At 44.4% G+C, this 20,349-nt stretch overlaps 1 protein-coding gene across 10 annotated transcripts in view; it reads left to right on the top strand.

The window, feature by feature from the left end:
* Nucleotides 1-20,349, top strand: part of CALD1 (caldesmon 1) — a 1,713,117-nt gene that overhangs the window by 1,419,753 nt on the left and 273,015 nt on the right. The window lies entirely within an intron of this gene.

Genomic DNA, 20,349 nt, shown 5'->3' with positions numbered 1-20,349 from the left:
CAAACTGGGGGCCATAATCGAATCTCCAGCTGACACAAGCATTCTCCAAACTGGGTCTCACAGAGATGGATGCTTGGTGCCAGAGCCACAGCCTCAAGCTAATTGCTAAAAAGTGCATAGTCATCCCCTTTGGGAAAAACAAGGTGCCCACAAATTCCCACATAGGTGGTAATCCATTAAGTACGGAAGAAGTAATTAGAGATTTGGGGGCCAACGTAGATAGTAATCTCTCCTTTGATAATCACGTTGCCAAAGTGGTTAGAAAGACCTTCTATATAGCCCACCTTATCATGAAAGGGTTCGCATCTAGATCAAGAGAGGTCATTGTGCCCCTCTACTCGTCACTCATCAGACCCATAATTGAATACAATGCCCCCTTTGGGATGTACCTTACCCGACACCTGCAGCAACTGGAGAGACCCCAAAAGTACCTCACCAAGAGGATCATGGGCTACAAACAGATGTCCTATCCAGCTCTACTCAGTTGCTTACCGCCTACTCAGACGCGATCTATGCCTGACGTACAAAGCCATGTCAAACCCAGAATTAATGGACATGCTCCACCTCAAAAAATCCAAGTCCCTTAGAGCTACACGCTCCAGGGACCTAAAACTCAGCACAAAAATAAATAGGACATGCTGGAGGGACAGATTCATTTCCCAGAGGCTCCCCTCACTCTGGAATAGAATCCCAATTCATGTTAGATATAGCCCCTCGCTGACCCTCTTCAAGCGAAATATGTACGCGTGGATGGGAAATCGCAAATTCACCCCTGGGATCTCTTCCGTATCCCTGCTAGACAGAGGCACAGTAAACTAATCTTAAAAGGGTACCTTCTGTGACCTACTTTACACAGGCACAGTAGGCTAATATAATAGGGAGTTGGAAGCCAAATACACTCTGGCTAGGCTTATAAATGCCTTAGGGCAGATAGCCTAGTATCTACCTATGAACCTATGAACCTATGCTGCTTCAGCAGAGTTAAAATTCCTCTCTTGGAAAACAGCCTTGCTGTTAGCCATAACTTCAGCAAGAACAGTGTCTGAGTTACAGGCACTAATGTCTGTGGAACCCTTTATTATTTTCCATGCTGATAGGGTTTCTCTCAGGACTAACCCGCCCTTTATGACTAAAGTGGTGTCCAGTGGGGCTCTAAACCAATCCATCCATTTGCCAACCTTTTTCCCTAACCCTCAGAATAAAGGGGAAAGGATCCTGCACTCCTTGGATGTGCACAGACAACTCAGGACTAAACCTTTCAGAAAATCTGACCAGCTGCTAGTCAGCTTTGCTACATGGCAGAGGACAAGGCCATTTAAAAAAAACGTTTCCAAATGGATAGCACACTGTATTGGGCTACTGTTGGCTGAAGGAGGAGAAGAGGCAGAAGGCATGGTCAAAGGCTGGTAAAGGCTAGGACTGTGATAGTGAGGGTCAGCACTTTGAATGTTGGCAGTATGACTGGTATAGGGAAAGAACTAGCTGATATGATGGACCAAAGGAAGGTTGGTATGTTGTGTGTGCAAGAGATCAAATGGAATGGGAGCAAGGCTAGGTGTATCGGAGGCGGTTTCAAATTGTTTTATCATGGTGTGGATGGGAGGAGAAATGGCGTAGGCATTATCCTGAAGGAACAGTATGCTAAGAGTGTTTTGGAGGTGAAAAGAGTGTTGGATAGAGTGGTGTTTATGAAGCTGGAAATTGATGGTGTAATGATGAATGTTGTTAGTGCATATGCTCCACAAGTTGGGTGTGCATTGGATGAGAAAGAAAAATTTTGGAGTGAGGTGTATGAAGTGGTGATGACTCTACCCAAGGGTGAGAGACTGGTGATTGGAGCAGATTTCAATGGGCATGTTGGTGAAGGGAACAGAGGGGATGAGGAAGTGATGGGTAGGTATGGTGTTAAGCAAAGGAATGCAGAAGGTCAGATGGTAGTGGCTTTTGTGAAAAGGATGGACATGGTTGTGTTGAATACGTATTGTAACAAGAGGGAGGAGCATAGGGTGACATACAAGAGTGGAGGAAGATGCACACAGGTGGATTATATCTTATGTAGAAGGGCCAGTCTGAAGGAGATTGGAGACTGTAAAGTGGTGGCAGGGGAAAGTGTAGTTAGGCAGCATAGGATGATGGTTTATAGGATGGCATTGGTGATCAAGAAGAGGCGGATGAGTGTGAGAGCAGCACCAAGGATTAAATGGTGGAAATTGAAAAAATTGTAATTGTGAGGTGATATTCAGGGAAGATTTAAGACAGGTACTGGGTGGCAGTGAAGAGTTACCGAATAGCTGGGTAACTACAGCATAGCTAGTAAGACAGATGGCTAGAAAGGTGCTTGGTGTGACTTCTGGAAAGAGGAAAGAGGACAAGGAGACCTGTAGTGGAATGAAGACGTACAGGAGAGTATACAGAGAAAGAGGTTGGCGAAGAAGAAGTGGGATTGTCAGAGAGATGAAGAAAGTAGACAAGAGTATAAGGAGATGAGGTGCATGGCAAAGAGAGAGGTGGCGAAGGCTAAAGATAAGGCATATGATGAGTTGTATAAAAGGTTGGACACTAAGGAGGGAGAAAAGGACCTGTACCAATTGGCTAGATAGAGGGACCGAGCTAGTAAAGATGTGCAGCAGGTAAGGGTGATAAATGATAATGAGGGAAATGTACTCACAAGCAAGGAGAGTGTGTTGAGCAGATGGAAAGAGTACTTTGAGGGGTTGATGAATGAAGAGAATGAGAGAGAGAGAAGGTTGGATGATGTGGGGATAGTGAATCATGAAGTGCAGTGGATTAGCAAGGAGGAAGTAAGGATAGCTATGAAGAGGATGAAGAAAAGAAAGGCTGTTGGTCCAGATGACATACCTGTGGAAGCATGGAGGTGTTTAGGTGAAATGGCAGTAGAATTTTTAACTAGATTGTTTAATGAAATCTTGGATGCCTGAGGAATGGAGAAGAAAGTGTTTTGGTACCGATTTTTAAGAATAAGGGTGATGTGCAGAGCTGTAGTAACTGCAGAGGGATTAAACTGATCAGTCACAGCATGAAGTTATGGGAAAGAGTAGTGGAAGCTAGGTTAAGAAGGGAGGTGATGATTAGTGATCAGCAGTATGGTTTCATGCCAGGAAAGAGCACTACAGATGCGATGTTTGCTTTGAGAGTGTTGATGGAGAAGTACAGAGAATGTCAGAAGGAGTTGCTTTGTGTCTTTGTGGATTTAGAGAAAGCATATGACAGGGTGCCTAGAGAGGAGTTGTGGTATTGTATGAGGAAGTCTGGAGTGTCAGAGAAGTATGTAAGAGTGGTACAGGATATGTACAAGGGTAGTGTGACAGCGGTGAGGACTGCGGTGGGAGTGACAGATGCGTTTAAGGTGGAGGTGGGATTACATCAAGGATCAGCTCTGAGCCCTTTCTTATTTGTAATGGTAATCGACAGGGTGACAGATGAGATCAGACAGGAGTCCCTGTGGACTATGATGTTTGCAGATGTCATTGTGATCTGTAGTGAGAGTAGGGAACAGGTGGAGGAGACCCTGGAGAGGTTGAGATATGCTGTAGAGAGAAGAGGAATAAAGGTCAGCAGGACTAAGACAGAATATATGTGTGTGAATGAGAGGAAGGGTAGAGGAATGGTGAGGATGCAGGGAGTAGAGGTGGTGAAGGTGGATGAGTTTAAATACTTGGGATCAACAGTTCAGAGTAATGGTGAGTGTGTAAGAGGGGTGAAGAAGAGAGTACAGGCAGGATGGAGTGGGTGGAGAAGAGTGTCAGGAGTGCTTTGTGACAGACGAGTACCAGTAAGAGTGAAAGGGAAGGACTACAAGAGGGTAGTGAGACCAGCTATGTTATATGGGTTGGAGACAATGGCACTGACAAAAATGCAGGAGTCAGAGCTTGACGTGGCAGAGTTGAAGATGTTTGCACTGGGTGTGATGAGGATGTACAGGATTAGGAATAAGTATATTAGAGGGTCAGCCCAGGTTGGAAGGTTTGGACAAAGCCAGAGAGGCAAGATTAAGTTGGTTTGGACATGTGCTGAGGAGGGATGCAGAGTATATTGGGAAAAAGATGCTAAGGATGAAGCTGCCAGGTAACAGGAAAAGAGGGAGGCCTAAGATAAGGTTTATGGATGTGGTGAGAGAGGACATGCAGGTAGTTGGTGTGTGACAGAGCAAGATGCAGAGGACAGGAAGAAATGGAAACAGTTGATCTGCTGTGGCAACCCCTGACAGGAGCAGCCAAAAGAAGAAGAAGAAGCACACTGCATCCATTTCTGCTACAAGCACCATGGAAAACCTACCCCACTGGGTATGAGATCACATTCCACTAGGGCTACTTCCACCTCTACGGCATTTCTCAGGAGAGTCCCTACCAGGGACATTCTGAAAGCTGCAACCTGGAGTTCTGTACACACCTTCACCAAGCATTACCACTTTCCTATTTTTTTCTAAATCTAGAGCTGGATTTGCTACAGCAGTCTTACTAGGCCTGCTAGCCAGCCCTAACTCTTTTTGACTACCTCCACCCTTCCTCAGGTTTGGGAATCACCCAAGTGTGATGACTGCAACAGTGAAACACGAAGAACATAGTACAGTTTTGTACACTTACCATAAATGTAGATGTTCGAGTGTATTCACTGTTGCAGTCCTGGTTTCCCTCCCTCCAACCCCCTGGTTTTCTCCATCTTTCTACCTCTCCTCTCTATGGCCATTCTTAATGGCATTGGTATTTACTTTTTACTGGTGGTGTTTCCCACCATATACTAGCTTCCTATTTGGGGGCTGCTGACTTTTAGGGCAAAAAAACTGATGTAATGGTGTCGGCTGCCTGTTTTATACCCCTGACGACCTGATGTCATAGAAGAAGTGACAGCATCTGATGCAGAAATCCTAGGACTCTGGTATTCAGGCCAACTGAGGGCTACCTGCAAGCAGATAACCCAAGTGTGATGACTGCAACAGTGAATACACTCGAACATCTACATTTATGGTAAGTGTACACAACTATACTTTCTGAATATTGCTGATCTCTGGATGCAATTTATTTTGATTTGAAGCTCTTCTTTTAAGAATAAAGATGTTTTTTACGTAAGTGTTTCCTTCGTTAAGTATTTACGTTTAACAGTAGTCAAGCCAGGGTGCCTTGCTGAAGATATACATGTACCAGGTTGATACAAGATGGAAAATTGTAGCAGGTTTACATTGATGTTCATTGCATAAGCCACATGACATGCATCAACAACCAGCATGACAGCACAATATTGCTCTGTGTGACAAGAGCAGCAGCATCATATGACTACAGCAAGCATGCATGAAGGAAGAGCATTCATCATGTGTGGTATTCTGCCTATGCATACCCATTTAATGTACAGTAGCATGCCAACATGACAGAATTCATGGCAATGATAAGCCATTGTGCCCCTAAAGGCTGTCAAGGATTGCAAAAAGGCCAAAACTGTATCACTGTTACAGAGTGATTCAGGCATGTGCAGTTACTTTGCAGTCTTCCATGCATGTGCATGGGCAAGTACAAGACACATTGCTCACTGTAGGGCAGTTCAGACACATGTAAGCAACATTGCTTCATTAGTATAGTTACTGTGCCATGGTCCATGCAAAGTATAAAGCACAGGTGTTAATTCAGTGTTCGCACTATCATATCTCTACAAGCATATTGAGGGAATTTCAGGACTCCTGCTTTACAGCGGTGTGCAGAGTCTCGAAGTTATCTACATCTGCTGAGGTAAAGGTACACAGGCTGATGGCTGGTGAAGAGAGTGACTGGATATGTGTACATTTTCCTGGGTTGGAATTGTTCCTCAGCAACCTGTAGATAAGGGGATGGGAAGCATCAGCTGGTTGAAGTAGGGAATGAGAGCAGACAGGGAACAGGTCCAGATATTAGTGGGCCAGCAGATGTACTGCTATAAGTCAGTGAAAGATGGAATAGCTACATAGGAGTGACACAGAGATGGCTGTGCTGTATTGCACACACACTGTAAAATTGTGGTACATAATGGATGAGTTTAGGGAGGAGGCAGACCTGCTAACTGCAACAAAGTGTGTATGTTGTATATGGGGCACACATTGGTATTGCTTTGGTGGACACAGATGAATTTAAGTGGATGACAGGGTACAATGTTCGGCACAGTTTGCTTCTAAATAGTCCCTAATGGACTGATGTGATAATGAGGCCTATGCCAGTGGGATTTGGCAGGCATGGCACTTGATGTGACTGCTGTTGTCACATGGGTGTGGAATCGATAGAGCTGATCTTGCATGCCTACCTGTGCAGGAACATATATGGCATAGAATAAGTGAAAGTAATTTTTGAAGTTCTCTCAGGCAGAGACTGTGGTGTTATTACAGGCTGAGTGGCATGAATGACCACATACAGTACATGAGGATGTGCAGTGCTTCAATCATTTGTACAGTATTTTGGATAGGTACTGGGGAGCCATTTCTCCCTCCATGGCATTGTCTGACTTTATATGCCAAGACTGATGCAGTTTCCATGGCCATCTCTCCTCTGCCTTCACTCTGGGTACACCACACAGTGAAGGTACATTGACATCATGTAGTGATACTTCTTCAACATCATGTATCGGTGAGAAGCCTGGTGTGTCATGGCTTGACCACCCATGCAGATGTCACCTATGTGGCAGTCATGCAGATGACTACTGGCAGACATGCAGATGACATGGTTAGGCACTCATGACAATGCAGTTCAGCATCATCCTTGTCAGCATGTGTTGTGACAGTTTCATTTTTTGTATGGGACAATCCTTAGAGTAAGGCCATTCATGGTCAATATTGCTCCCAGCTGAGGTCCCATAACACCTATCACAGCCATGTCCACACATTACAATGACATCTGAAGTAGCTGTGTCTCCTAGAACCAGTGCTGCAGAAGTACTCACAACTGACCACCTGCCCCCTACAGAAAGTAACCCCCCACTGCTCAGTATACACAGCTTCTCCCAAACACTCAGCCATGTAACACACTCCTTTCCTAGTCCACATTGTAGTTATTGCTTGTCATAGTTGTTCTCCCCAGCTGTGCATATGTTAATAGCTGTGCCCTGCCCTGCACTGACCACTGTGTGAGATGGAATAGGTAACAGCTAATGCACAATGTGGCCAGTCAGTGCACTGTACACTATGGTAGTATTGTCTCCGTCAGTTTTATCTAATGTTGTGTTTCTTCTTGCCTTTAATTGTGGACTAGATCTGTCTTTTTGCCAGTACTACAATATATTGCACCTGCCTCTGCCTCACATGGGGTTTCCCTGCAGTTAGTTCCTCATACAACTCCTCAACTGGCACCTCGTCTGTCATTGGCTCTGGTCTGCATGGTCCTCTGATGGTGATCCCCTGCTGTATCTGCTTGCATATCATCTTGCTGTGTAATATTGCACATACAGCAAATGTCTTGCTGCAAGACTCCAGAACATACTGCAGTACAGTAACAGAGGAATCTAGACAGAGGAGATGGGCCTTCCAGAATCCAAACACATGCTCACCAGTGTTACAGGTCTGTGACAGTAGGGAGTTGTATGATATCAGCCATGCCCTGTGGATTCCATACTGGTGTTATAAGCCATGGTTCCACTGTATATCCATCATCATCAAAAATATGTTCTGTAGGAAGTCACCCCACGCAAATTGCTGGTACAGATCTGATGTCTTCCAGATGTGGGCATTATGAGAACTGCCTGAATGGTGCACAGGTACTTTAATAATAGTAATAAAGTGTGCATTGTATCTGAAAGAAGTGTAGGTAAGGCATAAAGACTGAGGAGGTGGCTAGTCTACATGAGGCCTTTACTTAAACTGAACTCTGTAAAAGCTTAAAACAGGCACATTTAAAACTAAACCTTTATGTTGGGACTACCACATCATCAAACTGTGTATAAAGAAGAAAAAAGCACTTGTCCATCTGTAAAATTCATCTTCTTTTTTATTATAAAAGATATTAAAACATGGTAAATCCCTGAAATTTACCATTAGAAAATGCAAAGCCAATGATGAACTTAGGGTAACAACTAATTCAAAAGACAGCCAGAAGGCCTTTTTCATCTATACTGGGCTTCTTAGAAATAACCGGCAGTGTTGTACTGAACTTCTTTCTAATGTACCTCCTTCTCTGACCACAAGAATGTTGTTTATATCCTTGTGGACAAATTCCCTTCCAGCTTCACCTCACACACCCTCTCATTTACTTCCTCCCCCACTCATCCTCATGTCTTTTCCTGAATTCATTTTGGACCAAGTCCTTTTAGCAGTTTCCAAATTTAAAAATACAAGTTCCATGAGTCCTAATAGTATCCCTCGATGTCTGCTAAGAAGTGTTAAGTCCCATCTAGGCAACCCCCTCCATCATCTGCTCAACCTGAGTCTCTCCATTAATTACATCCCCAATGTGTGGAGGACAGCTGTTGCAATGCTCTTACATAAAAGTTGCCCCTCTACTAACAGTGCAAATTACATGCCTATTAGTCTCACTTGTGTTATTTGCAAAGCCGTGAAACTTATTATAGCTGCAATAATAAAAAACACTATTGGTGACCTTATATACCTGGATCCACACCAGTTTCACTTTCTAAAAGGCAGATCTTGCCTGCTAATTTTTGTTGAGTTTTCTTTGAAAAGTTTCCTGAGGTCTAATAAGCCCATGAATAAGGAATTTACCTGAAACTCATGAGACCTATCCTCTATACTGGGATTTTTGACAAAGTCTCCCAGCTCTAAATTAAGCTGTACATAATTCATTGGACAGGTAGTTGGCTAAGTTCAGGAACATCTGCGCTAGACAGAAGAGCCTCACTGGTGGTGTTCCACAGGGATCTGTCCTGGGCCCTTTCCTCTTTAGTATATACTTGTCTAACATGGAAGCCTATTTCAATGAACTACGGCTAATCAAGTTTGCTGATGCTTGCAAACTGGTATTTGTTACTAAATCCTAAACTAATACTCTGGGTATGTTAATCATGGGCTTACACTCATTGTCAAGAAATGCAGTATAGTTTATTTTAATAAATTTAGCAGTGCTTCCTCTTACCATATCAGTAAAGTTCTACATAAATCTGATACAGTCATCAGTGTCTTGGGTACCTTTGTTGACAACAGCTCTCCCCTGACCACCATATCTTTTAGTGAATAGAAACTACCCTTCTACATTGAACAACATGTGGCATTTCCTCAAGTTCCAAAGAAGTTATAATCCCACTTTATTCCCCCTTGTTAGGCCCATTATTGAACACAATTCCCCCTTTAGCAGGTACTTCATTAATCACTTAAACTTGAGAGACCTCAACATTTCCTCACCAAAAATATATCAGATCTCATAGCCATTAGTTACTCAGTGAGATTAAAATCCTTGTTCTTCTTCTCAGTGTCATGAAGACTCCAAAGAGGTCTTTGCTTAGCCATCCATGCTATGAATGACCTGATACTCTTTGAACTCCTTTATCTAAACAGAACCAGTGGTAAAGGAAACAACCTGTTCTGGAGGCCTAAACCTGTTCTACCACATCAGCATCACCAAATGGAGCAACATGTACCTAACCCAATGTATTCCCTGTTTGTGTAGTAGACTACCCTTGTTTATTAAGCAACCTTTAAAGCCAGTCTGGATGACTGGATGGAGGATCACAAATTTTCACCTGAGATTTGTAAGCATAATTTACCTAGTGGGTGAAATTGCTAGTGCCCCATCTTTATTGGATAATGTGGCTGAGTTTCTCAATGGTGTCCTTAGCCATAAGCTTAATAAGAACTTATGAACCTGTGAAGTGTGTACCTTGAGACATGCAGCATTCTGTAATTAGTTCACACCAATTTAGGGATCCAAATACCCCATGTCTTACATTGCCAGACCTTGACTCTTCTAATAAAATATGTAACATATCTCCAAATTTCCAGTTAGTATTTTCATCTTTCATATGATCTTCTTTCATTAGAAACTGGAAACAACTTTGTATAGGAAATCTTTATCTGCTGTTGATAGTTAGCTTGTACTTTACAACAGTATTGAAACAGGAGAGCAGCTTAGGTCAAATTTGTTGATTTCTTATTCTGTCCTTCACTTCTGCAGCTCTCAGAAAAACTGGCAGTCTGAAAATCTGTCTCATCACAACATTCATTAATTTTTCCATTCAGTCCATACCCCAAACTATCTTAAAACTGCTTAAAGCTGATAGAGTAAAAACTATACAGTTAGAACACAGCATGATGTCCTATTCCTGTGTTGCAGTATGCTGTACTCTTGGGTTTCCTTATCTTGCTACCGGAATGTCCGGCCAGTATTCAAAAGTTTGCAGTCACCTCTAGGTGCATGGGATGTCTGACGTGGCTAGAGGAACATGGGCCATAAAAGTGATGTCTGCATGCACCAGACCTCAGAACTTCTCTGCTACCAGTCGAACGTCAGCTGCTTCTGACATACTGGCCATCAGATCAAAAATATTAAGATAAGTTTCCCGTTGGGGATGTTTTGTTTTTTAGGTCACTGCATGCTTCTGCGAGTTCTTGTCATCCAGAAAGGGTAAGTGCAAGTGCAGCCATCAGATTCACCATAAAGATGCCCACGAGCTCTGCCTCTTTTGTCTAGGGCCTACACATGACCGTAAGGCCTGCCCCATTTGGCAAGCCTTTGTCCTGAAAAAACTTGCATAGCAGATTGCATGCTTTAAGTGTATATCTCGAGATTCAGCTCCTTAAGTGGTCTGGTTAGCCTGCCGAGCAAAATTATTAGATGCACCTTTAGATAACTTGGCTCTGTTTAGGACTAAATTAGCAGACTTATTCATAACTCTGCAACAAAAGGGGAAGGAGTTACAAGACCTTACACACTTGTTTGTTTATCCTATCCCCAAGTTCCATACGAATTACCCTTCAAAAACCCAGTTTATCAGGAAGCATTCTGCTCCCACCCCTCCTTCCAGGCCCAGAAAAACTGCCAGGAAGCAAATTACTCCTTCCAGACCTGTCCAGACTACAACACAGAAGCCACAATTTCAAGACAAGGCAGGTAGTCTGTGACTACCTGCCACTCTTGAAACCCCACCCCACTCCATTTCCCTGTCAATAAGGATCTCTCACTGTCTCCCTGTGTGGAAAAGCATCACCACAGACAGATGGGTTCTATCCATAATAGAAAAGGGTTACTTCATGACCTGGGTCAATACTCTGTCTTGGAGAGTTATTCCTCAGCCCCCCCAAAGAACAACTTCTTTTCTTTCAACCAGTTCTGGACACTCTCATTGCCCAGGAAACTATTCAACCTGTCCCGTTGACAAAACGGGAAAGGATTCTATTCCAGACATTTCCTAGTCCCAAGAAAAGATGGCCACTGGAGGCCAGTCCTAGATTTCTCCCACCTAAATCTCTTCCTGCAAGTACCCACCTTCCAGATGCTCACCTTGCAAACCCTTTACCCTTTGATTTTACCTCAGGGTTTCATGGCCACCTTGGACATCAAGGATGCCTACCTTCACATCCCTGTAAGGTCCAGTTTCAGGAGATACCTGCATTTTTCTGTGGCCTCCTCACATTATCACTTCTCAGCCTTGCCCTTCAGTCTCTCTACAGCACAGAGGGTCTTCACCAAGTGCCTGGCACCAGTGGTGGCCTTCTGCAGGACCCAAGGGATTCAAATTTTCCCTTACTTAGACAACCTGCTTATTCAGGAAAATTGCAAAGAAACCCTCCTTTTCCATCTGCAGACATCTCTCTCCTTCCTGAAGGCACTGGGCTTCAAGATAAATTATCCCAAGTCCAACCTGACCCCCTCTCAAGACCTTGTCTTCTTCATATGAAGGATTTGGATGGATATCATGAAGGCTTTCCTACCACCCCAAAAAGTGGAGAACTTAAGGCAGTATCTGCTCACTGCCTTCAGGATACGGAATTGACTGCCAGGCATACATCAGGCTCCTGGGCCACATGGCATCATCCATTCCCATGTTACCATTGGTGAGACTTCACATGAGGAAGCTACAGTGGTACCTAAGTTCAATATGGACTCAGCACTCTCATCTTTTGGCATTCTGAATCCCCTTTTTAAAAGCGATTCAGTGGTGGTTGAATCAAGTGAGCTACAACCCAGGTCAGCCTCTTCAGGTGCCCTAGCCAGTACAAGAAGTGTACACAGATGCCTCAGACCTGGGGTGGGGAGCAACCATGGGCTCCCTAAGAGTCCAAGGTGCTTGGCCAGACTCCACCAAACAGGAGCATATCAATGTCTAAGAGATGAGAGCAATTCTTCTCTGAAACAAGGCTCATTGAAACTGTTCGCAGACAACACTACAGTTCTGTGGTATATTAACAAGCAGAGGGGGACAAAATCATATTTGCTTTGCAGACTAGCTCTCCAAGTGTAGGAGCTGACCACAAAGTAGGGAGTCACACTTTAAGCTGTGTACATCCTTTTAGAACAGAAGTCTCAGGAAGACACCTTACGCAGGTCCATGTCACAGTCCCATGAATGGATGCTCCGCAGGGATGTATTCTTGGACATAGTCCACAGATGGGATACAACTCAAATAGATCTGTTTACCTCCCCCATGCACAGACAACTTCCATCTTTTTGCACCAGGCTGCCCAACCCCCTGGTGAGGGCAGTAGACACCTTTTCCGTCTCCTGGAAGGGGTTGATGTTCTTCGTGTTTCACTGTTGCAGTTATCACACTTGGGTTATCTGCCTGCAGGTAGCCCTCAGTCGGCCTGAATACCAGAGACTTAGTATTTCTGTGTCAGATGCTGTCACTCCAGGACTGACGTCAGGTTGTCAGGGGTATAAAAACAGGCAGCCAGCGCCATTACATCAGTCTTTCTTACCGAGGAGCCCGAAGCAGAAGCAGTTCGCAAGTGCCGGTCGGCCACTACCTGAATTTTTGTTTATGAGTTTAGTAATCCTGAAGTCTTCTAAAGATAAGTGCCCCATTGCGGATCATTTTTTTTTGCTCTAACCGATGTCAGAAAAAGTTAACAATTGTCTTGCCTGTGTAAAGCAAGTACCTCACAGAGATTTTCATTCTTACTGCATCACCTGTTTAGGCCCAGACCACAACGTCCCTTGCTGTCGGTTTTGTGCCTTATTGTTGTCAGGCCCTCTTTGTTGCTAAATTATTTCGATCTCGATCTCCATATTCTGAAATGGCTTTGGTAATACGTTTGGCTACTGATATTTTGAAAAAACATAAAGATAAAGACAGAGATAGAACCATAGGTCCAAAACTGCTGACGATGCTTCCATTAAGCTAGTCGCCAGTCTGCCGGTACTCAGTGAGGCGTTTTTGCAGCCCCTGATGCCCACTTCAGTAGATTTGCAGGCCTCTACTGAGACCCATTTGGAGTCCGGTATGCAGCAAGACTCATCAACTATGGAACCTGCAGATGTCTCTACCTTGGAAGGGTCTGGAGCCTCTGAGCAGGCACCGGCTTCTGAGGCAATTATTTGTTCAACCAATGTTCGACTCAAACCGACGACTTCTTTTTTAACCAAAACTACCGAGTTTCTTAGGCCCAGAGTATGCACTATGCCTAGAAATCTGATGACCAAAGCGCATGCACCTGCTCCCATGCCACAAAAACAAATGCTTATAATGGCTGAAGACATTATTACGCTGATTAGGGGAAGTCAGCCTTCCCCTGCTAAGAGACAAAGACTCCAGTCTCCTTCAGCTTCTACAGACCAGGAGTCCGATGACTTTGAAATGTGTGATTATGAAGACATGCCCTTATCTGCTTATGAGGATTCAGATGCAGAGGAATCCATTCCCTTTGGCTCCCCTCCAGAGGATTTTTCTTTTGGTGAAACCTTGCATACCTTACGAGAGCATTTCCACTGGGAATGCCAAAACTGTCCTCAGTCCAAAAAGAGACTCAGAGAATTTCTGGAGCTGCCTCAACACAGACCCTTAGCAATACCCCCTGTCCTAGATGTTGTGGATGATGTTTTTATGGAATCCAGTCTTACTCCTGACACTTTAGCTCCTGCCCCTAGGAAACCATACGGGTACTACAGAGTACCTGACACTCACAAATTTCTTTTCAAGAATCCTACTGCTGACCCAGAGATCATTTCCCAGGGGCCTAAAGGTATCAAGGCTACTACAGCCCAGAATCCCACCCCTTTAGACAGGGATTCCAGAGCTTTGGACAGATGGGGTAAGAAGGTATATACCTCTTCAACTCTTGCTATTAGGGCATTGAATTGTCAGTTTCATATGCTGAAGTACCAGCAACATATTGTGGAACTTATTAAACAAAAAGTGGCAAACTTTTCAGACTGTGCAGAAAATAAAGACTTGCAAGAGTTTATGCACTCTGCAAGCCAAGTCAGCAAGCACACTTTGCAGTGTGGCTTTGACGCCCTAGAAGCATCTTGCCAGGCAGCTGTCACTGGCTCCGTACTGAGAAGACATGCTTGGCTGAAGGAGCAGACCTTGCCAGACCATGTCAAATCAAAGTTACTAGACGCTCCTTTGAATAAGGACTGTTTGTTTGGCACCAAAGCAGAAGAGGTCCTTAAAAAGATGGAATAAAAAGCTAAGTCTATGCAGACTTTTAAAGCATTCTTACAAGTGCAACCCTCTAGAATCAGTAGGCATTGCCCTTACAAACACTGGTCCTTTCCAGCCCCCTCCAGCCCTTCTCAAACCAGACAGAGGGGAAACAGACCACCCAGACTTCAGTCTCAGGGTATGCAGAGATCTAAGCAATAGAGTGCCCCCACTCCTAAAGCAGGGAGTGGTAAGCCACCTCCTTACGGAAAAAGCTTACAATAACTTCATTACTCCACTTCCCAGCCCTGCCCAATTGCTTGTGCCCTTAGGAGGAAAACTTGCCCTTCATGCAAAAAACTGGATGTCCATCACTCAGGACCGGTGGGTCCTCAACATTGTATCCCAAGGATACAAATTTTATTTCCATTCACTGCCAACCCTAAGCGGGTTTCCAGTCCTTCCTCCAAACCAATGGGCAGAGGCTCAAAACCAAGTACTTTGCCTGCTCAATATTAAAGCTATTCAGCCAGTTTCAGTAGAAGACAGGGGGTCAAGGATTCTACTCCAGACTCTTCCTGGTACCCAGGAAAGAGGGATCTTGGGGCCCAAACCTGGATATTTCCATTCTCAACACCTTCTTGGTGATACCAAAATTCAAAATGCTTACCCTGCAACAGCTTCTTCCTATGCTAGCCAAGGATGCCTGGTTAGTCACCCTAGACATAAAAGAAGCCAATCTGCATATCCCCATAAGGGAATCATTAAGGAAGTATCTACATTTCAGGGCAAGGTTTGTGCATTATCAGTTCTCTGCATTTCCCTTTGGATTATCTGCTGCACTTAAGAGTATTCACAAAATGCCTGGCTCCAACCATTGCATACTGTAGGCAGAGAAATATCCAAATTTACCTGTAGCTGGACGACTGCCTGATTGAGGCGGACAGTCAGGAATTGCTGCTGCAGCACCTGACATTTGTGAAAAACCTTCTCACTTCCTTGGGGTACACCATCAATGAAAAGAAATCAAAACTGGTACCCAGTCAAAAGATTGTATTCCTGGGAGCAAGCTTGGACACAACTTCCCAGATGGCATTCCTCACCTCAGAAAAACAAGTCTGTCTGACAGACTACTTCAAACAAATGGCCACCAGAACCTAGCTATCTGCAAGAAAAATACTGCAAGCCCTAGGGTTCATGGCCTCATGTATACTGCTGATTCCATATGCAAGAATGCATATGAGGAAACTGCAATGGTACTTAAAAAGTCTTTGGTGCCAACATTCTCATGACCTGGAAACAGTCATTCCTATCATACCCTGTCTAAGGACACAGATCCTCCGGTGGGCAGAAGCATGCAGCCACAACAAGGGACTGCCATTTGCTCAATCCCAAACCACCCAGACCCTAACCACAGATGCATCAGACTATGCCTGGGGGGCACACATGGATGGAACATGTATTCAGGGCCACTGGAGCCCAAGTCAAATACATCTACACATCAACCAAAAAGAGATGCTAGCTGTACAGAATGCCCTGACAGCTTTCAGATCCCTAATCTTTCCAGGACAACTGCTAATAAAAACAGACAACACCACAGTTATGTGGTACATCAACAAGCAGGGGGGAACCCATTCCTACCCACTCTGCAGGCTAACCATGACCCTGTGGAACATGGCCTTGGACATTGAAGTCCATCTGCAAGCTCAGTTCCTGCCAGGCAAGCACAACTTACTGGCAGACGACTTAAGCAGAAACCTCCTAGACCCACACAAGTGGCAATTGGAGCACAGCACCTTCAACCTTCTGATCCAGAAGTGGGGGACCCCCAGAGGTGGATCTCATTGCCTCCCCATACAATCACCAGCTCAGCAAATTCTGCACCAGAGATCCTCACAGCAGGGCCTGGAAAGTGGATGCCCTATTTTTTCAGTGGGTAAACCTCTCAAGCTATGCCTTTCCCCCTCTGCCCCTCCTTTCAAGAGTATTACTCAAGATAAAACAGGATAGACCAAGGACAATTCTGATTGCCCTGGACTGGCCACACCAGCACTGGTACCCACTCCTGCGCAGCCTGACATCGGTGCCACCCTGGCACCTACACCAGAATCCAACTCTCCTCTCTCAGCAGGAGGGACATTTTCTGCATCCACAACTGCAAACCCTAAATCTTGCACCCTGGCTTATTCCTTGAATTTTCCCCCAGCAACCTTAAGCAAACAAGTGCTGGACATCATTCTTGAAGTCAGAAAACCCAGTACAAGAAAATCCTATGCTGATAAGTGGAAAAGATTCTGCTCATGGATTCAATCTAAAGGAAAGGACACAACACTGCTCTCTCTGCCTCTTATCCTGGATTACTTAGCAGATATCCTCCACAAAGGCGTGTCCTTCTCCTCCATTAAGATACATGCCTCAGTCACTTCTGCTCATTACAACACTGAGCCACCTCTCTTCTTGCACCCTCTTATCAAGCAGTTCCTGAGGGGGGCAAACAACTTAAGGTCCCCAAGGAGAGCCTCCACCCCTGCTTGGGACCTAAACTTTGTAATGAAAAAGCTCATGCTTCCCCTGTTTGAACCTGCAGCATCATCAGAGTTAAAATTCCTCTCTTGGAAAACAGCCTTGCTTCTAGCCATCACTTCAGCTAGAAGAGTGTCTGAGTTACAAGCATTGATGGCTGTGGAACCCTTCATTATTTCCCATGCTGACAGGGTTTCCCTCAGGACTAACCCTTCCTTTATGCCTAAAGTGGTGAACAGTGTGGCTCTCAGTCAATCCATCCATTTGTCAACCTTCCTACCTAATCCTCAAAAATAAAGGGGAAGGGATTCTGAACTCCTTAGACGTGCACAGACAGCTCAGAGTCTACTTTGATAGGACTAAGCCATTCAGAAAATCTGACCAGCTACTAGTCATCTTTGCAACATGGCAGAGGGCAAGGCCATTTCAAAATGAACTATTTCCAAATGGGTAGCACACTGCATCCATTTCTGCTACAAACACCATGGGAAACCACCCCCTCAGGGGGTCAGAACACATTCCACTAGGGCAACATCTACAGCATTTCTCAGGGGAGTCCCTACCGGGGACATCCTGGAGGCTGCTACCTGGAGTTCTGTACACACCTTCACCAAGCATTACCACCTGCCTATCTTTTCCAAATCCTGGGCAGGATTTGCTATAGCAGTTTGCAAGGCATACTAACCAGCCCTAACTCTTCTTGACTGCCTCTACCCTTTTTCAGCTTTGGGAATCCACCCAAGTGTGATGACTGCAACAGTGAAACAAGAAGAACATAGTTAATTTCTGTACACTTACCATAAATGTAGATGTTTGAGTCTATTCACTGTTGCAGTCCTGGATGTTCTTCATCTTTCACTGTTGCAGTTATTACATTAGGGTAATCTGCTGGCAGGTTGCCCTCAGCCAGCCTGATTAACAAAGTCTTTGGTCCTGCGTTGGTTGCTGTCCCTTCTTCCATGACGTCAGGTCGTCAGGGGTATAAAACATGCAGCCAGTGCCATTACATCAGTCTTTCTTGCCGCACGGTGCCCAAAACAAAAGCAGTTAGCAAGTGCCGGTCGGCCGACTCCTGAAATTTTCATTTTCGAGTTTCAGAACCGAAGTCTTCAACTAAAAAGCTAAGTACCCTGTTGGGGAAACTTTTTCTTGCTCCTTACCGATGTCAGTAAAAAGTTAATAATTGCATTACTTGTGCGAAGCAAATACCTCATAAGGATTTTTATTTGTACTTTATTTCTTGCCTAGGCCCTGACCACAATGTACCTTGCTGTCGGTTTTGTGCTAAATTTAATCAACGCAGTATTAAATGTCGGTATATTTGTGCTTCAGAATATTTTGTCTCACGCTTTAATTATCCAGAAATATCATTGATTAGCAATCCGACTACTGGAATACCTAAAACAATGCAAAGAAAAAGACAGAGACAGGCCGTCGAGGTCCAAAACTGACGACAACGCTTCTCCTAAGCCAGTCGCCGGTACTCAGTGAGGTGCTTTTGCAGCCCCTGATGCCCACTACTTCTGATTCGCAGGCCTCTACTGAGACCCATTTGGAGTCCGGTATGCTGCAAGAGGCTTTAATTATGGAACCCGTGTATGTCTCTACCTTAGATGGGTCTGGAGCCGCTGTCCAGGCACTGGCTTCTGAGGGTGTTTTCAGACTTACAGATTTGTATAATAGACTGACGCCATCTTCAAAACTAAGGCCAAAATCTAAATCTATGTCTAAAAAACTGACGCCTGGGCCACATGTGCAGGCCCCTATGCCTAAAAAACAAATGATCAAAAATGGCTGAAGATGTAATTACTCTGATCAGGGTAGCCAACCCCCCCCCCCCTTCTAAGAGGCCTAGGCAAGACATCGATTATGAATCTTCTGAACAGGATTCTATTTCTTCTGTCTCTTCCAATGAACAGGATTTGTCTATACCTACTTATGAGGACTCTGATGCAGAAGATTCCATTCCTTCTGCTTCTCCCCCTGAGGATTTTTCTTTTGGGGAAACTTTACATACCTTAAGGGAACATTTCCACTGGGAAAGTCAGGACTTCTCTGAATATAAAAAGAGACTTAGGGATTTTCTTCTACTTCCTCAGCATAGGCCTTTGGCTATACCTCCTTTTCTAGACATAGTTGATGTTGTTTTTTCAGAATCCAGTATGGCTCCTGATTCTCTGCCTCTGGCTCCTTGTAAGCCAGACAGATACTCCAGGGTTTCTGACTCTCACAAATTCCTTTTCAAAAATCCTATTGCAGATCTGAAACCATTTCTCAGGGTCCCAAGGGCTTTAAGGCCTCTACTGCTAAAAATCCTACCCCTTCTGATAGAGATTCCAGGGCGCTGGATAGATAGGGTAAGAAGGTTTACACTTCTGCAACCTTGGCAATCAGGGCTTTGAACTGTCAATTTCATATGCTTAAATGTCAACAGCATATCATGGGATTGCTTAAACAGAAAATGATGTTAATTGCTGACTGTGTGGAAAATAAAGATTTACAGGATTTATTGCATTCAGCTGAACAAGTTGGAAAACATACTTTGCAATGTGGTTTTAATTCTTTGGAGACCTCTTTCAGGGCTGCTGTAACTTGGTCTGTGCTTAGAAGGCATGCTTGGCTCAAAGAGCAAACTCTGCCTGATCATGTTAAAGCAAAATTTTTGGATGCTCCTTTACAACAGGACCGTCTCTTTGGTAATAAGGCTGAAGAAGTTTTAAAAAAGATGCAAGATAAAGCTAAATCTATGCAAACTGTGAAAAGTTTCTTACAAGTGCAACCTCTAAGATTTAGTAGGCATTGGCCTACTAAGAACTGGTCCTTTCCAGTTCCTTTGAGAGCCACTCAAGTCAAACCCAGACATTCCAAAGGCTCCAGGTTTCAGTTACAAGGGACTTTAAGAACAAAACAATGGGGTGCCTCCTCCTCCAAATCTGGAAACAACAAGGCACCTCCCTATGGTAAACAGTCTCAATGACTTCCCTTTACACTTACCAAGCACTTACCTTTTAGCCACCCCTTTGGGGGGAAAACTGGCACATCATGCAAGAAACTGGCAACTTATAACCAGGACAAAACATGTTTTAAATATAGTATCCCAGGGATACAGATTTCATTTCCACATGTTGCCAATCCCAAACAGATGGCCAGACCTGCCCCCAAATAAGTGGGCAGAGGCTCAGAAACAAATACTGTCCCTCATGAACTTGGGGGCTATTCAACCAGTACCAGAAGAGGAAAAGGGGCAAGGCTTCTATTCAAGACTTTTCCTGGTACCCAGAAAAGACAAATATTGGTGTCCAATTCTGGACTTATCTACTCTAA

Source organism: Protopterus annectens, chromosome 11.part0, assembly GCF_019279795.1.
Source record: "Protopterus annectens isolate FY-2018-M chromosome 11.part0, PAN1.0, whole genome shotgun sequence".
In the NCBI taxonomy this organism is placed as follows: domain Eukaryota; kingdom Metazoa; phylum Chordata; order Ceratodontiformes; family Protopteridae; genus Protopterus; species Protopterus annectens.
This window is presented reverse-complemented; position numbering and strand designations above follow the sequence as displayed.